The sequence below is a fragment of the Barbus barbus genome (genome assembly GCF_936440315.1).
Source record: "Barbus barbus genome assembly, contig: scaffold_85, whole genome shotgun sequence".
NCBI classification, from domain to species: Eukaryota; Metazoa; Chordata; class Actinopteri; order Cypriniformes; family Cyprinidae; genus Barbus; species Barbus barbus.
In genome coordinates, this window is record NW_027636812.1 from 3,860 (window position 1) to 21,189 (window position 17,330).

Genomic DNA, 17,330 nt, shown 5'->3' on the forward strand with positions numbered 1-17,330 from the left:
CGTCTGTGTAAATCAGTTGGAGAGTTTTATTGAACACTTGGCAAATAAAAAGTAAGAGCCAGCATGTTTCTGATATCTTTTTTATAACTTGTACACGTTTAAATTTACGAAAATAAACTGAAAGAAAATTAATTGGTATTGGTATAAAATTGTTACTTAAATTACAAATGCAGTGTTAAAAAAATATGAAGTAAAAATCATGTTTTGCAGGTCAGTTTGCCCTTTAATAAATCACCGGAGACAGCGAGCTAAAATGCTGAGGAGTCCTACAACATTTGAATGCAATGAAAGGTCATATTTCAAAATGTTGCACTCGATTTCACATATTTTAGTTTGGCATTATAGTTTGTGAAAAGTTCAACTAGTGAATGTGTACAACAAATTAAGTCACAATAACAATATAAGTAAAAATAAATGACTTATCATAATGAGATGCGTGTGGTAGTGTTGTAGTACTCGAGACCGGTCTTGGTCTTGAGACTGGTCTTAAGACCATTTTTTGATGGTCTTGGTCTTGTCTCGGTCTCGACCACATTTATACTCGGTCTTGTCTTGGTCTCAGACTAAGAGGACTCGGGATTTTGTTTCAAGACTAACCACAACTGCAGGGATATCACTAAATTGCCGGTACATTGTCTGATTTATTTACAACCATCATTAATGTGACTGAATGTAAAACTTCCTGCTTCAAATGCAATCAATAACTATTTAAAAAACTAAATAACAAATATAAATAATTTAATTTATACCAGTGGATCTCAAAATGTTTGACTTCAGTGCCCCCCTATTTTCCACAACAATATTTCAAGACCCCGCTCCACTCACCCAAAATATTCTATAGCTTAGCATGACTAGAAAGCTGTATATTCATTATAAAAATAACCAAATACCAAGACATATTTTAGAATTTGACCTGTTTTAGTTCATTTTAATGCTTGTTTTGTCTTATTTTAAATCATTTTAAATCATCTTGTGACCCCCTTGGAAGTTTGTTGAGGCCCCATATTGGGCCCAGGCCCCTGGCTGAGAACCACTGATTTATACCGCTATGACGGGTCAGAAACTATTGAGGGATTGTGTCAAAAATGCCACCAAAATGAATAGATACACCCACAAAATGCAAGATATTGTTGCAAAAAAAGTGATTGAGAGTTTAAGTGCTTGAGTGAATGAGATATGGAATTTTATATTATAATATGATATAATTAAGCAATATCACAAGAACTGTTTTAAAAAAAAGATATTGCTTTTATACAAACATTTAATAAACTTTTTTCTTTTGTTGTTGTTTTAAAACATAATTCTCAACATTATTTATGCATTTGTAATTGTACCAATTCAGATGCAGCTTCTGTTTCACCACTGCAGTGCAAAGATACATTTTATTGTTAGAGATTTCATTTGATGTGTAGCAGCTCTGTAAGTGTCTTACTATTGTATTTAATTATTAGAAATAAGGCATTTCTCAGGCAGTAAATGTGGATCCTTTAGATGAATTTGAGCAGTGCTGGTCTGGTCTTGGTCTTGGTCTTGACTCGGTCTCGACCTCCTTTGGTCTTGGTCTCAACACCTCAAAGTCTTGGTCTTGTCTTGGTCTCGGATTAGGTGGTCTTGACTACAACACTAGCGCGTGGCATCGTGGTCTTCTTCTGAGGTAAATTCAAGGCTTATTCTTCACAGCGTGCCTTCTTCCAAAAACAAAAAGTAGCCGAGATGAACTTGATGAATCTTTCTTTGTTTATGGAGGTGATGTGGGCGTTTACATGTTCGCGCGTTTTAGCTGGTTTCTCATGGATGATTATCATATAGAGCGCTATGTGCATGGGCGGGACCACATTATAGATGACCTTAGACGGGAAAAATTGTACCTGGCGTTGGCTTCATATGGATTAATTTATCAGATAATATTTGGTTTCAACATGACTTAATTTAAAAATAGACGCTACAAGCTTTCTTTAGATATTGCTATTTCTCATGTCTGTGTGTCAAGTTTTCATAGTCAACTCAATCCGAGCAGCTGAGTCCTTCAAGAATCAGCTAAAAACACATCTTTTCCATCTTTATTTGACCCTCTAACTCTAGCACTCTCTATTCTAATTATATCCTTAAAGCTGCAGTCCGTAAGTTTTGCTTCTTTGTCGCCATCTCTGTTTGAAAACCTAGAATTGCAGTTACTTGCGGAATTATCTTCCGTGCGTGGGGTTATGCTCCGGCACGGCTCCAGCGTGGATGAATCTAATGTTTTGAGGTGAATGTGTGGCTGTCAATCTGCGCACTGGTGTGGATTTTCACTGTACTCCAGAATCACAGATTCTAGCCTACATCTTGGAATATATGACCCAAATAAGAATTTTCTCCATATATTGCCATCTGAACAAGTAAGTCTGCCACGTTTGTTCTGCCCAACTGAGGAAAAAAGCATACCATAAATCGCGCTACCAATGGTGATTTAATCTAACGATCGGGTAGCTCATATAACATCAAACCGTGCAAAGTATTATTATTGTTGTACTTTATTCTCAAATTATTAATGTTAACAACATCAGACTATTTCAATTTCTGTACAGTCTAATCTAATTGTCATACCATTCGTATTTCATATTAAGAAATTCTTTTAACCCAAAAAGCAAACTGTGCTCCTGTTTTAGTATGGTTTCTGTTTTGGTTTTCAAAACTAATGTGAGACCAGTGAGGTGCTAATTCGGCGAGAGAAGGTGTCAATAAAAAGGTCCGTACACCATACTAATCAAGCAATTACTACTGTTTATTGTTGATACACACAGCTGATATCATTAATACTGATACTGATCATAGGTACATGCATAAAATGATGATAATCAAATCAAACACATTCAAGAAAGATAATCATAAACCAGTGCACAATACAAGAATGATCATGAGTGAATGGATAAAAGATGATTATGAATGAATAATACACCAATTCGAGCATATACTAAACCTAAACCCCAAGCAAAGTATTATAACCAATATACAACCTCAGAACTGTGCCATCATCTTCACTCTTCAGACGGCTGAGGGAGCCCGTTTCAGTCACAGTGGAAGACCAACACCTGTCTGGTGCAGGTTAAGAACAACCCTCAAAGTGAGAGAGAAAGCAAGTTGGCCAGACTCGCTCTTCCTCCCAATTGGGTGCACTCATTTTAATTACCAAAAGATGAACCATTACTCAGCAACATCTCTGAGGTTTCGCAATAAGTGTGTTGTGCCAGAATTCTGCACCTAGATGATCAAACGACAACAGTTTCCAACCTTATCTTGAAGGTCAATGTAACCCCTCTCTTGTGCTTTCTCAGGAGATTTTGATGTTGTTTTGCACCAGTTGCAACCTTGCCCCTAGCATTTCAGTCTCTAAATGTTCATCCTTTGAGCGTACCACAAAAAAAACAACAACCCATCTCTTACATTCGGTCCCTCACTCAACGGAGAACCAAACTCCGAACATATTTCAGGTGCATCCTTCTGACATAACAGCAAATATATATGTTGAATATAGTAAGTAAAGTAAAGAGTATTAATAAAATTATTATGGGATGAATAAAAATGTTGAGAAGATGTGCTTATGGGGACCAACCTTCAAAAATGGACCACCAACTATCATGAGCTGTACTCTCAATTAATTTGCCTAAATAAGCTATTTGATCAGATGTGATTACAGTGTTAATCGCCAACTTAGTCACATTATGAAGATGTTGCTTTGCCATGTCCTCTAATTTAGTTGATGCTCTTAGCAATTTAGCTTGTTTCTCCAAAGAAATGAATTAAATTAGAATGTAGAATTTCCCATTGAACTTGAGTCAAACCATATGTGCTAGTCTGATTGGTTAACAAATACGTCCTATTCTGCCAGGTCCAAATGTATACATTCTGGAGGCAACCAGAAAATGGAAAGTAAGGCAATTTAGGATGTGGATTCATGCTGGTAACACAAAGTATGTGGTCCAACTTCAAACAAGACATCAGTTGGTATAGAATGGTCCCACTGGCAGACACCAACTCCCTCTGTCAAACATGGATTGGAATACCCTGTTCCCAGAGAACAGATTATTCCTTGATCAGTGTTATCACAATCAGAAACATCATAAGTTTGATTACTATGAGGATTCAACCAATCACCCTTTAAACGCATAGTCCAATAAGATCCCTTGATTATAACAGGTAATACGTGATATTTACATAGTGTGTGAATTTAAGTTATGTTAAATTGTTCCCACTTCCCATAACACACAGTATCATTACAAACAATACTGTGGGCACTTAACTTAAGTCAATTTCCCTTATCAATTTTCCAAAGCTCCCTCCAAGCATTATAATTGGAGGACATTACAGTTTGTTGTACATTACGAAGTTGTATCTTTGCTGAAAGCATATTGAGATTAAATTCTGTCCAATTCAACCATTCTGACACATTATTCCAACGGAAATCATTAATAGAATGTTTCAGTATACGGGCAGAAACTACATCCCAATAAGCTTGATATTTCTGAGAATGTATACCATATGGCATCCATTGCCCTATCTTTTGTAAGGCATCATGTGAATATCTCCCTACATTCGACAGTTTGTTAGCAATCATTTGTTTGTCAATAGTGTTAAGCACTCCTAAACCTGTACCTGACCCTCCCAGTAATTTTTTGACCATGACATTTCCGTGTAGTATAGTTCCCTATACACAATGATTTATTGGTGTGTATTGTTACTGATAGATTTGTTGGACAATCTAATATCGGAAGATTACAATGACCCCGAAAACAAAGATTAGTCATGCACTCATTAACCTCCGGTTGGCCTTATAATGCCCACCGGACATGTAGCATTGGCTTCACAGACGGTGTTGTCCTGTCTCCTAGAATGTGGACCCCTTTTCCATCGCAACACCAGTCTTGTGTACAAGTGTACCTCAACCCCAGGCACTTGAGCGAAGCATTCAATGATCCAACCTAGAATAGTCAGTTTAATTAACAAAATGATGAGTTTCATGGTGATGCAGGTGTATTTTCTTTCTCCAGCATATAATGGGAACACTGTCTCCCACAGAACAGAACCTGCAAGACTAATCTGTACATCTGAAACTGTTGTGGCCCTATATGTGGACCACACTCGTCGTGCTTTTCCTCGACCCAAGATGACTCTTAGTTCTTGCCGCACAAGAACAGTTGCAGATTTTACCAACACCCCTGTTTGATGTTGATAGGCATCTTGTAGCCACCACTCACTTTGTCGAACACAGTGGTATCTCAATACTTTCCATACTCGGTCAGTCAACCTTGGTTGATATTTGCCAGGCGATGTTATGCTCGAACAGAAGTCTCCCCCTCTGGTTTCCCTTGGCACGGACTGATGCATCAGTGGTCGCCAAGCAGAATCCGTGTCTGTGTGAGAATAGAAGATCTGGCCAGCCAATGGTGGATTGGATTAACTCCGTCCCTTTCTCCTCTTCTAGCCACCAGTAGGCCTCATCCTCAGCCATCTCCTAGAAACAGCCATTTGGTCAGCGACCAGCTCCATTGTTTCCCGCACACAAGAAAAACGCACACATACTTCGCAAACGTTATTATGATTCTCTTAAATAACATTTATTAGCAGGGACATGTCTACATCGCTCCCTCCGCGATCCCTCCGCTTACAGACAGTCCCTAACCAGAAACCTAACAAATAGAACTTAGAAGTCCTACTTTAAACTGATTAACCAACACACTTTTCTGTCTTTGCCCACATTCTCTTTACCATCACAGCACTTACTTTAGCCTTCAGTTTAAACTTTTAAAATTATATGAAAATTGATTTAAAATTCATTTAAAACAGTTAAGAATAGAAAATGATTATCACAGCAATAAAAACAAGGAAAATGATATAAAATGAAAGTACAGTGCAATCAGTTCGGACGTAGCACAGTGCTCATTCAACAAATGCACAGCTAAACAGAGTTTTGAGTCTGGATTTAAATGTGGCCAATGTTTTAGCACATCTGATCTCTTCTGGAAGCTGGTTCCAACTGTGCGTGGCATAATAATAGCTAAAAGCGGATTGCGGACTCCCCTTGTTTTGTGTGAACCCTGGGTATTTCTAACTGACTCGATCCTAAAGATCTGAGCGGTCTGTTAGGTTTATATTCAATGACCATATCTGCAATGTTTTTGGGTCCTAGGCCATTTAGTGAAAAACAACAAACCATCTTTTACAGCTCCCTTCGAACTGGTTTTCTTTAAAATACAAATCTTGTGTAATCCCAGGCTATCTGTAATCAGAAGTACGTGTTTCATAAACGCATAAACCTTTCTGGATTACAATCTGCCATCAAAATGATACATTTAATTATTCTAGCTGCTGTGAGAAAAGGCTAAACAATCCGCCACCTGCATTAGCCTAGTAGCCGGAACAACTTCTTTATGTTCACAGACGTGACGTAATAATGCAGCAGCTTGTCATAGCACTTGCATATCACTGTTCTTTTGTTGATTTTGATTGCTTCCATTGTCCTCATTTGTAAGTCACTTTGGATAAGTGTCTGCTAAATGACTAAATGTAAGTATTTGCTGAGTTTTCGTTCATTTTAGTAACGGGTTTCAGGAAGATATTTACGGAGACTGAGAATGCAGAAAGCGCACCCTATTTGTTTTCTTTATTTTACAAAATAAATTTGTTTTGTTGATATTGCATACAAATTATACTAACAATACTAACAAATTATATACTAACAAATTATGCAAATTATTGTATACAAATAAAATACCTTTTACAGTTTCAAATGATGCATTAACCCAGATAGCACATGTACTGTATGTCTGCAAGATGTCTGTTAAAGATCACTTGATCTGGAAAGCATCTGCTGTGTACAAACGTCTGACAGATGTCTTACAGATGTCAGTTTTACATACATTCTAAATCAGAGGCGTCATGCCCATTCAAAGTGGATTTTGAATGCTGCTTCCAAAAGACAAAAAATAGCTGACTATTATTTTCTATATTTAATATAATCACACCGGCGTGATTAGAACGTTCAGTGCGTCATATCATCAGCTGCTAAATTCAATTCTGCGTTCGTTGGCTGGAGCAATTTAGTAAACAGATAGGTTTTTATGCATAGTTATTACATTATTAGGCTACTTTGACCATCTCCCACTAGATCAACTAACATAATTTATAAAGGTGAGAATCAAGATATTTCATGATATAGTTAATGTGTTTGGGAATGTTTTGAATAAAAAGGAAAAAAAATAAAACATAGGTGCTGTTGTGGCTGCTGTCATGCTCACTCCGGGAACAGGGAAGCGAGGAACTTCTTGAACTTTAGAATTTTATATAACTCCGGGATCACAGGAGACACGGATAAAGACGATATACTGACGATCGACCGGACACAGAGGCAGGGAAACACAGGGCTTAAAGGATTAGTTCACTTTTAAAAAAACTTTTGCTGATAATTTACTCACCCCCATGTCATCCAAGATGTCCATGTCTTTCTTTCTTCAGTCGAAAAGAAATTAAGGTTTTTGATGAAAACATTTCTCCATATAATGAACTTCAATGGGACCCAAACGGTTCAAGGTCCAAATGACAGTTTCAGTGCAGCTTCAAAGGGCTTTAAACGATACCAGACGATGAATAAGGGTCTTATCTAGCGAAACGATCGGTCATTTAAAAAATAAATAAAAAAAGTTTAAGTTTTATAAGCACAAATGCTCGCCTTGCTCTGTTCTGTGATGCGTGTTCGTGACGTCACGTAATACGCAATTACGTGGAAAAGGTCACGGTTGACTTAGGCGGAAGTACCGAGTCAGTAGGCTTTTTAATATTAAAACACCCAGGATACGCACACGAAATGGGCATTTTAAACGATAAACTGACACAAAGACATTTGAATATGTGTATATGGTCCTCCTTCTGCACATTTGTAAACACTGACTCGGTACTTCCGCCTAAGTCAACCGTGACCTTTCAACGTCATTGCGGATTACGTGACGTCACGAACGCGATCTTGGATGACGTGGGGGTGAGTAAATTATCAGCAAAAGTTTTTCTAAAAGTGAACTAATCCTTTAAGAACACAGGGATATCAATGAGGAAGAACAGAAACAGGTGCGGAGTAATTAAACACAGGGCTAGGGACTAATTAACTAATGATTACAGGGAACGAGGACAGGAACAGGAAGGCCAAATATGGACACGAGAGGAGGGGGAAACAAGACACAGGACTGATAGCTGCTGTGTGTCACATGACGACACCCCTCCCCAACTCGTGCCCCCTCAAAAATAATGAGTGCATGACGCCCCTGTTCTAAATCATATACATCTTAAAGACATCTAATATAGGCCTATGCCTATTTGACATCTGATAGGACGTTTGCTCATCTGTTTGCTCATCAAAAAATACTTCTTGCAGATGTAAATGCATTAGTCATTTGTATTGGATTATTTTTTTTTGAGTAATTTACCCAACATTGTTTGCAAGCAATTAATTAATCATTCAGCTGAACTGTGCACATGTATTTTAGACACTTCATGTCTTCATTTTTATTTTATTTTACAAAATTACAATTTAAAAATTAATCAGAGCTATAGAAATGTATTGTCATTTTTAAAAATAAAGCTTCATATTATAAGAAGGCTACTTTCTATTACCTTTAGGCCTGTATATCCTGCAGTCATGGCGAGATTAAGTTCCTTCAATCTAAAAAAAACAAGAATTTAAAAAGATTTTGAAACAACAAGTGAGGAGTCTTCTTGCAATCAAATCGAGATGGTCCTCACCAGGGGCGCAGATGGGATTTTTTAACTGGAAAATCCCATCTGTACAACGTGTGCCCGAAGTGTGAATCTAGCTTCATAGTACTGGCTAAGTACTGCTGCTCCATAGTATAAACAGAGTATGTGCGATTGCGAATCTCAAAAGTTAAAGTGAAACAAAAAAAAATCTCAGCATCCACATGTAGGCCTAGCCTACATACACAACCATGGCAACGACAATCGCAGAAACAAGCAAAGATGACACAAAAGCATATTCAAGCAAAAGCCAACAAGGATACGTTGTGTGAGACAAAGCAAAATCAATGTTACTCACCTATCAAAAAGAAACAACACAACCTCGGTGTCCAATTCGAGCCCTTCCTGCTCCTTGAGTTTCTCTCCACCGCTGGAAAGCTGCTCTGATCTATACTTACACGGATCCTACCTCTTGCCTGATCGTAACCCTTCTTTTTAATGTTTTGTTTCTATGATATTTTCCTCTTTTTTTATCTGCCATCTCTCTCTATCTATAGTCGATCTGCTAATATATGTCCTGACTCCTGTGCACTCAAATAGAGCGCTCTCTTCTCTCTATCAGTACAAGACACGCCCCCTTACTGCTGATTGGCTACACGTGTTTTGGGACTCGGTCAGACACTGTGGTCAAAAGCGTTTTTCAAAAATGGCTTAGCGCATGTGGCCTGGCCGCCACTACTTAGGCTAATGTACATAGCGGAAACCCTGATTTATCCTCCGTATACTGATGTTGCCTTTCGTAGAGACAGTGAGGGGGACGGATCGGGTCACTATGAATCTGGGGGGGTCATGTCCCCCCCGTCCCTAGTGCCATCTGCGCGCCTGGTCCTCACTGCAGAGCACAAGATCCAGGGGGCATGGTTGGATCTAGATCCAACTCCTCCCACCTTACATAGACCTAAACCTACCCGTCTCCACCCCCTGATCCCTAAACCCACCCATCTCCATCCCTAAACCAACACTCTTAAAAGTGCTGGGTTATTTCTGTAAACACATTGTTGGGTTAATTGTGCTGGGTCATAATTCTGGGTTGTTTGAGGTACTGTAGACACACAGTTGGGTTGTTCATGCTGGGTCAGATGGACTGCAAGGGGTTCTTTCACCACTGAACACCTCGGTTGGGTTATTTTGACTCGTCTTGTCGTCAGACGGTCAAGCAACTCGCAGCAAGCAGGATTATAAGGTAAAATAATATGATGATATGATTATTTATCTCTATTTTCAATAAGCTGTAGTAAGAGCACACTGACATAATTTTTTTTTTTTGGATTTGGACAAGTTTATCACACTTTAATCTGTAATGTGGGAAAGGAGACACAGTAATCATGAAGAATTATCACAGCAGAAGCGTTTTAGACTAAAGAAACACATTACTGCAATCAGACAAAATGGTACGACTGGAAAAACTAGGCTAAAGAGGGGGAAAAAAACTAACTAGTCACTATAGCTAATATGTTTTTTTTTTCTTGTCTGTTTTCTTTTCTATCTCTTTTTTTCTTCTGGAGAGGTTACGGGTGGAATCCCTGAATGTTAATTGGATGAGGGATAGGAGGAAGGCAAACAATTAGTTTATCAGGTTGAAAAATTTAAATGTGATTTTCATGCTAGAGACTCATAGTGATGTGAATGAGATTGACTAGCGAGTGTGGTGATGAATGTATTCTTTCTCATGGGACAAACTTGAGTGCTGGTGTTGCAATTATTTTCTCTCCAACTACCAAAGTTAAAATAATTTCCAAACAAGAAATTGAACCCGGACGGTTATTGGCAGTTAGGGTTGAATTTAATGGTCTTTTTGTTGTTTTTGTTAATATCTATGCACCAAATAGTGGTTTTGGTAGGATAAATACTTTTAATAAATTTGAGTTTTTCTTAAAACAATTACAATCAGAAGATTTGATAATTTTAGGAGGGGATTGGAACTGTACACTTGATATGGATAGGAATGGAGAGGAACCAAATTTCAACTCACCTGCAGTTTTAGCTAATATTATTGATTCTTTTAATTTTATAGATATTTGGAGAGAAAATAATGTCTTTGTAAAACAGTTTACTTGGGTAAAGGTGAATGAGGGAAGAATTTCAGATGCACGTTTAGACAGATTATACGTATCAAATAACATGAAAAACAGAGTTATACATACAGCTATTATCCCCACACATTTTTCTGATCACAAGCTTATTACTGTTGACTGCACATTGATATCTAGAAGAAATAAGAGTTCTTATTGGCATTTTAATGTAAAGTTATTGCAAGACAAAAGTTTTTGTGAATCTTTTAAACATTTTTGGGAAACATGGAAAAGTGAAAAAAAAACGAACATTTTTTCTTTTTTGTGGGAAATTGGTAAAACACAATATAATTTTGTCAACAATATAAGTATTATTAAACTTTGTGTTTAAAACAGACTTTGGAGTGTCTTGAAAAAGGAATTCTAGGCATTGAAGAGAACATCTATTCTAAATGAGAAAGTCAAAGGTGCTCTCGTGAGAAGTAGGTTTTTATCAATAAAAGATATGGATGGTCCTACTTCTTTATTTTTTTTAACTTGGAGTACAAAAGTGTACAAGGAAAAAAAGATGTATAGTTTGAAAAATTGTCATGGTCGGTACACAAGTTATCCCATAAAAATGCGCAGATTGGTAGTGGATTTTTATTCTAAGTTATATTTGACTGAGAACACAGATGAGAAGAGCCAAAATTAACTTTTGCAAAATCTTCTTCAGTTAACCACTGATGATAAACAAACTTTGGACTCGGCAATTACCTTTGGTGAATTAAGTTCCGCAGTTTCAGAACTTGCCTCAGGTCGTACTCCAGGTATAGATGGACTTCCTGGCGAGTTCTATAAGCACTTCTGGACCTTAATTGGAACGGATCTCTATGAAGTCCAACAAGAAGTTTTTCGTGTAGGTTTGCTTCCTAAAAGTTGTCAAAGAGCAGTTTTAACATTACTTCCCAAGAAAGGTCATCTTATTAATAAAGAATTGGAGACCAGTTGCTATTCTGTGTTCCGAATACAAACTAATAGCAAAGTGTTTGGCTAATAGGTTAATTAAAGTGTTTCACACAATTATACACAAAGATCAATCATATTGTATAAAAGATAGATGTATCAGTGATAATTTGCATTTAGTATGTGATGTTATTGATTATGCCTTTAAAAACAGTATTGATATGGGACTTCTATCTTTAGATCAGGAAAAGGCTTTTGATCAAGTCGATCAGTTTCTTTTTACAGTTTTAAAGGCTTTTGGTTTTGAAGATAAATTTGTTGCAATGATAAAATTGTTGTACAATGATACCACATGCATGGTAAAAATGGCAGGTGGACTGAGTGTTCCTGTTAAAGTACAGAGGGGCATAAGACAAGGATGCTCTCTCAGGTCAACTTTATAGTTTGGCTATTGAACCTCTCCTTTGTAAATTGAGAAAAAAGTTAATGGGGTTACAGATAAATACTTTAAATCGTAATGACTGTGTAAAAGTCTCAGCATATGCTGATATATTGCCACTGTAATTTTAAGAAGTGAAAATGACATTCAAGTTTTAACAGATATTTTGAAGAGTTATGGTAAAGCTTCAACTGCCAAAGCAAATTGGGACAAAAGTGATGCCCTATGGTGTGGTTCAGTTTCTAGTAATCCGAGACTTCCAGGTAGATTACAGTGGGGTTTTTCTGGGCTGAAGTATCTGGGGGTATTTTTAGGAAAAGAAGAATTTAATAGGCTTAATGCCAGGTTGTCTCGCTGGCATTGGCTGCTCCCCCAGCTATCGTACAGGGGAAGGGTTCTAGTCTGCAAAAATCTGGTAGCCTCATCCTTATGGCACAAAATGACTGTCTTAGAACCTCCCAAGGAACTGGTGGAAAATGTTCAAAAGCATCTACTGAATTTTTTCTGGTCTGGTCAGCATTGGCTAAAAGCATCTGTGTTATATCTGCCCAGACAAGAAGGAGGTCATGGACTGGTGGACATTAATAGCAGAATAAAAGCGTTTAGGCTACAGACAGCAAAAAGGCTACTTTATGGAAAAGATGTAAGCTGGGCTGGAGTAGCTTGTTCCCTTCTAAAAAAAAAGCAGGCATCATGGGGCTAGACCGGCACCTTTGGGAAATTTTAAGTAAGTCAAGAAACCCCAAAGATGTGCAAGGCCCTTGGATGAGAGAAGAACATCTGTTGCATAATCCCATTCTGGATTTGGACTTTTTAAAGTCAGCGAGGATCACTTTAAAGAATGCTGGAATTACAAAGATTGGACATTTAATAACAACAAACGAATGGATGTCTGCTGAGATGCTTTCAAGAGAGGGAGGTTGTTTGTTCAACTTCAAAACTCCTGAACTAGAACTTTTCAGTGAAACTGGGGAAAAAGCACTGTATATCACGTGTCAATTTCACATATGAACTCTCTAAAAGGATTAAAAGAATCCAAATGGCAGGAGGTTTTCGGATCAGAGACTTCCCCTAAAAGTAGCTGGAGGACCTTGTACAAGCCTCCCATTGAGAAATGGTCTGGAGACCTTCAGTGGAGAATTGTGCATGGTTTAATAGCTACAAACACATACAGAGCACATCTTGATCCACAAGTAGGGGAGGAGTGTCCTTTCTGTGGGCAAATAGAAACTGTTTTTCATTTATTTTCTTTACTGTGGTAGACTTGAAGCTTTGCTATCTCAATTAGAAGAATGGTGTAGGATTTTAGGAGAAATATTTTCACCTATACTTTTTATTTATGGTCCTAAGTATAACAAAAACAAAAGGCTCAACTGACGAAGTATCAATAATAAAATCAAGGTTTAAAGTAGAATATGCTTATTATCAACTGGTTAAAGACATTTAGACTTTCAACTATACTTGGGGGGGTGGGGGGGGGGGGGGTGGTGGTGAACAAATGTTTGTGTGAAACCGACATTGATGGTTCTTTGCAAATTTATGTTTTTTTTTTGTTTTTTTTTTATTGAGATGCATTGGCTTGGTTTTAAACTTGGTGTATATTTATTACATAATGGTGGGTATTTTGTGTAGATCTAATGTAATTATGTAATTTTTTTAAAGGAAAAGGATTTTTTTTTTTTAAAGGATTAAAGATTTGTTTAAAGTCATGTCTCTGTCTCTCTTCTCTCTCTCTCTCTCTCTCTCTCTCTCTCTCTCTCTCTCTCTCTCGCTCTATTGGAACAGTAAAGCCAAAATTGCTCTGTTGGCTGTGGAGTCAAGACATTTGCAAATATGACTAAAAGATGAATATGAGACAAAACTACAGTGTGTCACATTTTATTATTAGCCGTTTCAACACATGCATGTTTTACCAAATAAAAAGGACAGCACTTTTAGAGTTCATCCCACTCATTGATGTGAGCATAAGTTTTGGGACAGTTGAACATAAGGCAGATATAAAAGATTAAAAGCTATTATTTAGTTGCAGATCCCTTGCGCACAATCACAGCAGGGAGTCTGTGACCCATAGACATCACCAGACTCTTGGTCTCATCCTTTGAAATCCCTTTCCCAGCCTTTAATGCAGCCAATTCCAATTGTTGCTTATTTTGGGGAGTTTCTGCCTTTACTCTCCTCTTTAGCTGGTGAGATTCATGTTCAATCGGATTTAAATCTGGAGATTGAGTTGGGCAATCTAAGACTTTCCATTTATTTGCCCTTATAAATTCCTTGACTGAACTGGCAGGGTGTTTTGGGTCACTGTCCTGATGCTATATGAAGCACTTCCCAATGAATCTGGTGGCATTTTCTTGAATATTGGTAGGCAAGATGGTTTTGTACCCTTCCAAATTCATTCTGCTGCTGTCATCATACATTACGTCATCAGTAAAGTTGAGAGGGCCTGTTCCAGAGACAGCCATGCAGGCCCATGCCATGACAACACCTCCACCATGCTTTACAGATGAGGCTGTATGCTTGGGATCATTTGCAGTTCTCTCTCTCTCTCTCTCTCTCTCTCTCTCTCTCTCACACCCCCTATCCCTCTCAATTTCAATTTCAAGTGTGCTTTATTGGCATGACAAAAACTATACATTTGTATTGCCAAAGAAATTTCAGCTGGGCTGCTTACAAATAGTGCATATATGTATTAACAGAAAGAAAGAAAAATAATAATAGTAATAATAATATATAAAAAGTATTAAGCAATAAGCATGTGCTAAATGAATTACTAATGTAAGTATACAAACTAGATAAAAAAAAATAAGATAAGGGATTAGACAGATTTACAAAAGCAAAATGTACATCTAAGTAATATAATAGAGTAATATGGTTTAATATAATCTAGATGTGCTGGAAACATCAGATCAGGGTTGCTTTCTTTGCTCATCTCTTGGTATTGCAGGGCTTTATAATGAGATGATTGGTCACTGAGTTTCAGATGTTTCCAGAATTTAATTTAATTGCACTTTTTTTTATCTTTATGAATGGAGGATATTTGCCTAATTCTGCCCTGCATGCATTATTTGTTGTGTGCATGTTTGTTGTGTTCCCTGGGATCTGGATCTTTTCTGAAAGATTATAATTTTGTTTTATTCAGTTTTATTCAGGTTGACTGTCAGGGCTCAGGTCTGGCAGTATTGCTCTAGCAGGTCCAGGTTCTGCTGTAAACCATGCTCAGTGGGAGACAGCAGAACCAGATCATCTGCATACAGCAGGCGTTTGATCTGCGAGTTGTGCGGGGTGAGGCCAGGGGCTGCAGATCGTTCCAGACTGCTGGCCAGTTTATTGATGTAAATGTTAAATAATGTTGGGCTTAAGCAGCAGCCCTGTCTCACTCCACGCTCCTGGGAAAGATACCCTGTACGTTTGGAGCTGATTTTTACGCAACATTTACTTTCAGTGTACATTGATTTGATGAGGTCATAGGTTTTACCTCCTCTGCCATTTTCAGTAATTTTGTAAAATAGTCCTTGGTGCCAAATTGAGTCAAAAGCTTTTTCGAAGTCGATAAAGCATGCCTATATTTTACCTTTATCTTGGTTAATGTATTTTTCAAATGGAGTATGTAATGTATACAGTGGGGCAAATAAGTAGTTAATACATTGCCGATTTTTCAAGTTTTCCCACTTACAAAGAATGGAGAGATCTGTAATTTTCATCGTAGGTACACCTCAACTTAGAGAGACAGAATATTAAAAAATAAATCCAGAATTTTTTAAATAATTAATTTCCATTTTATTGCATGAAATAAGTATTTGATACAATAGAAAAATAGAACTTAATTTTTGGTACAGAAACCTTTGTTTACAATTACAGTGGTCAGTCGTTTCTGTAGTTCTTGAACAGGTTGGCGCACACTTTTTGCACACACGGATTTTGGCCCACGCCTCCATACAGGTCTTCTCCAGAGCTTTCAGGTTTTGGGGCTGTCGCTGGGCAACACAGTTTTTCTACTCCCTCCATAGATTTTCTATTGGGTTCAGGTTTGGAGACTGGCTAGGCCACTCCAGGACCTTGAAATGCTTCTTACTGAGGGAAGGAGGTTGTTGCCCAAAATCTCGCAATACATGGCCCCATCCATCCTCCCCTCAATACGGTGCAGTCGTCCTGTGACTCCTGTCCCCTTTGCAGAAAAGCACCCCCAAAGCATGATGTTTCCACCCCCATGCTTCACGGTTGGGATGGTGTTCTTGGGATTGTACTCATCCTTCTTCCTCCAAACATGGCGAGTGGAGTTTATACCAAAAAGTTCTATTTTGGTCTCATCTGACCACATGACCTTCTCCATGCTTCCTCTGGATCATCCAGATGGTCTTTGGCAAACTTCAGACGGGCCTGGACATGTGTTGGCTTGAGCAGGGGGACCTTGCGCGCACTGCAGGATTTTAATAAATGACGGTGTAGCGTCATTTATTGGTGACCGTCAATGGTAACCGTTGAGACTGTGGTCCCAGCTCTCTTCAGGTAATTGACCAGGTCCTCCTGTGTAGTTCTAGGCTGATCCCTCAACTTTCTCAGGATAATTGATACTCCACGAGGTGAGATCTTGCATGGAGCAGTTGTTACCTTCTCACCAAGCTGTTCTTTATCAGTTACAGTTTGTGTTTGTTTGTACTTTATTAAACAATGTTTGGAAATTACTTTCCCATATTTCCATTTTGTATTGCCAATTCTTCATTATAATTTTTTTCAGATTGTTCCAATTTTCCCAAAATTGGTTTGTGTTCACTGACTTGTATTGTGCTTTTTTGGTTCTGAGTGTATGTTTGTATTGTTTTAGTGTTTCACTGTAAAGAAAACAGATCTCTGCATTATTTGGATCTTTGTGTTTCTGATTTGACAATGTTCTCAGTTTTTTGCGAATAGTTAGGCATTCCTGATCAAACCAATTTTTGTAATTTTTGGGTATTTGATTTTTTTTCAATTTTTTTTATTTCAATTTGGATTGTTTTGCTGATTTTTCAAATATGTAATTTATATCTCTGACAGCAAGATTGACACCTTCATTAGTGTGAGTATAGGTGTTATTTTGAAAGTTTATCAATCAGCGCTTGTATTTTTTGGCTGCTAAGTGCTTTCTGATATTCTTCAGCGCTTCATCTGTATGGTTT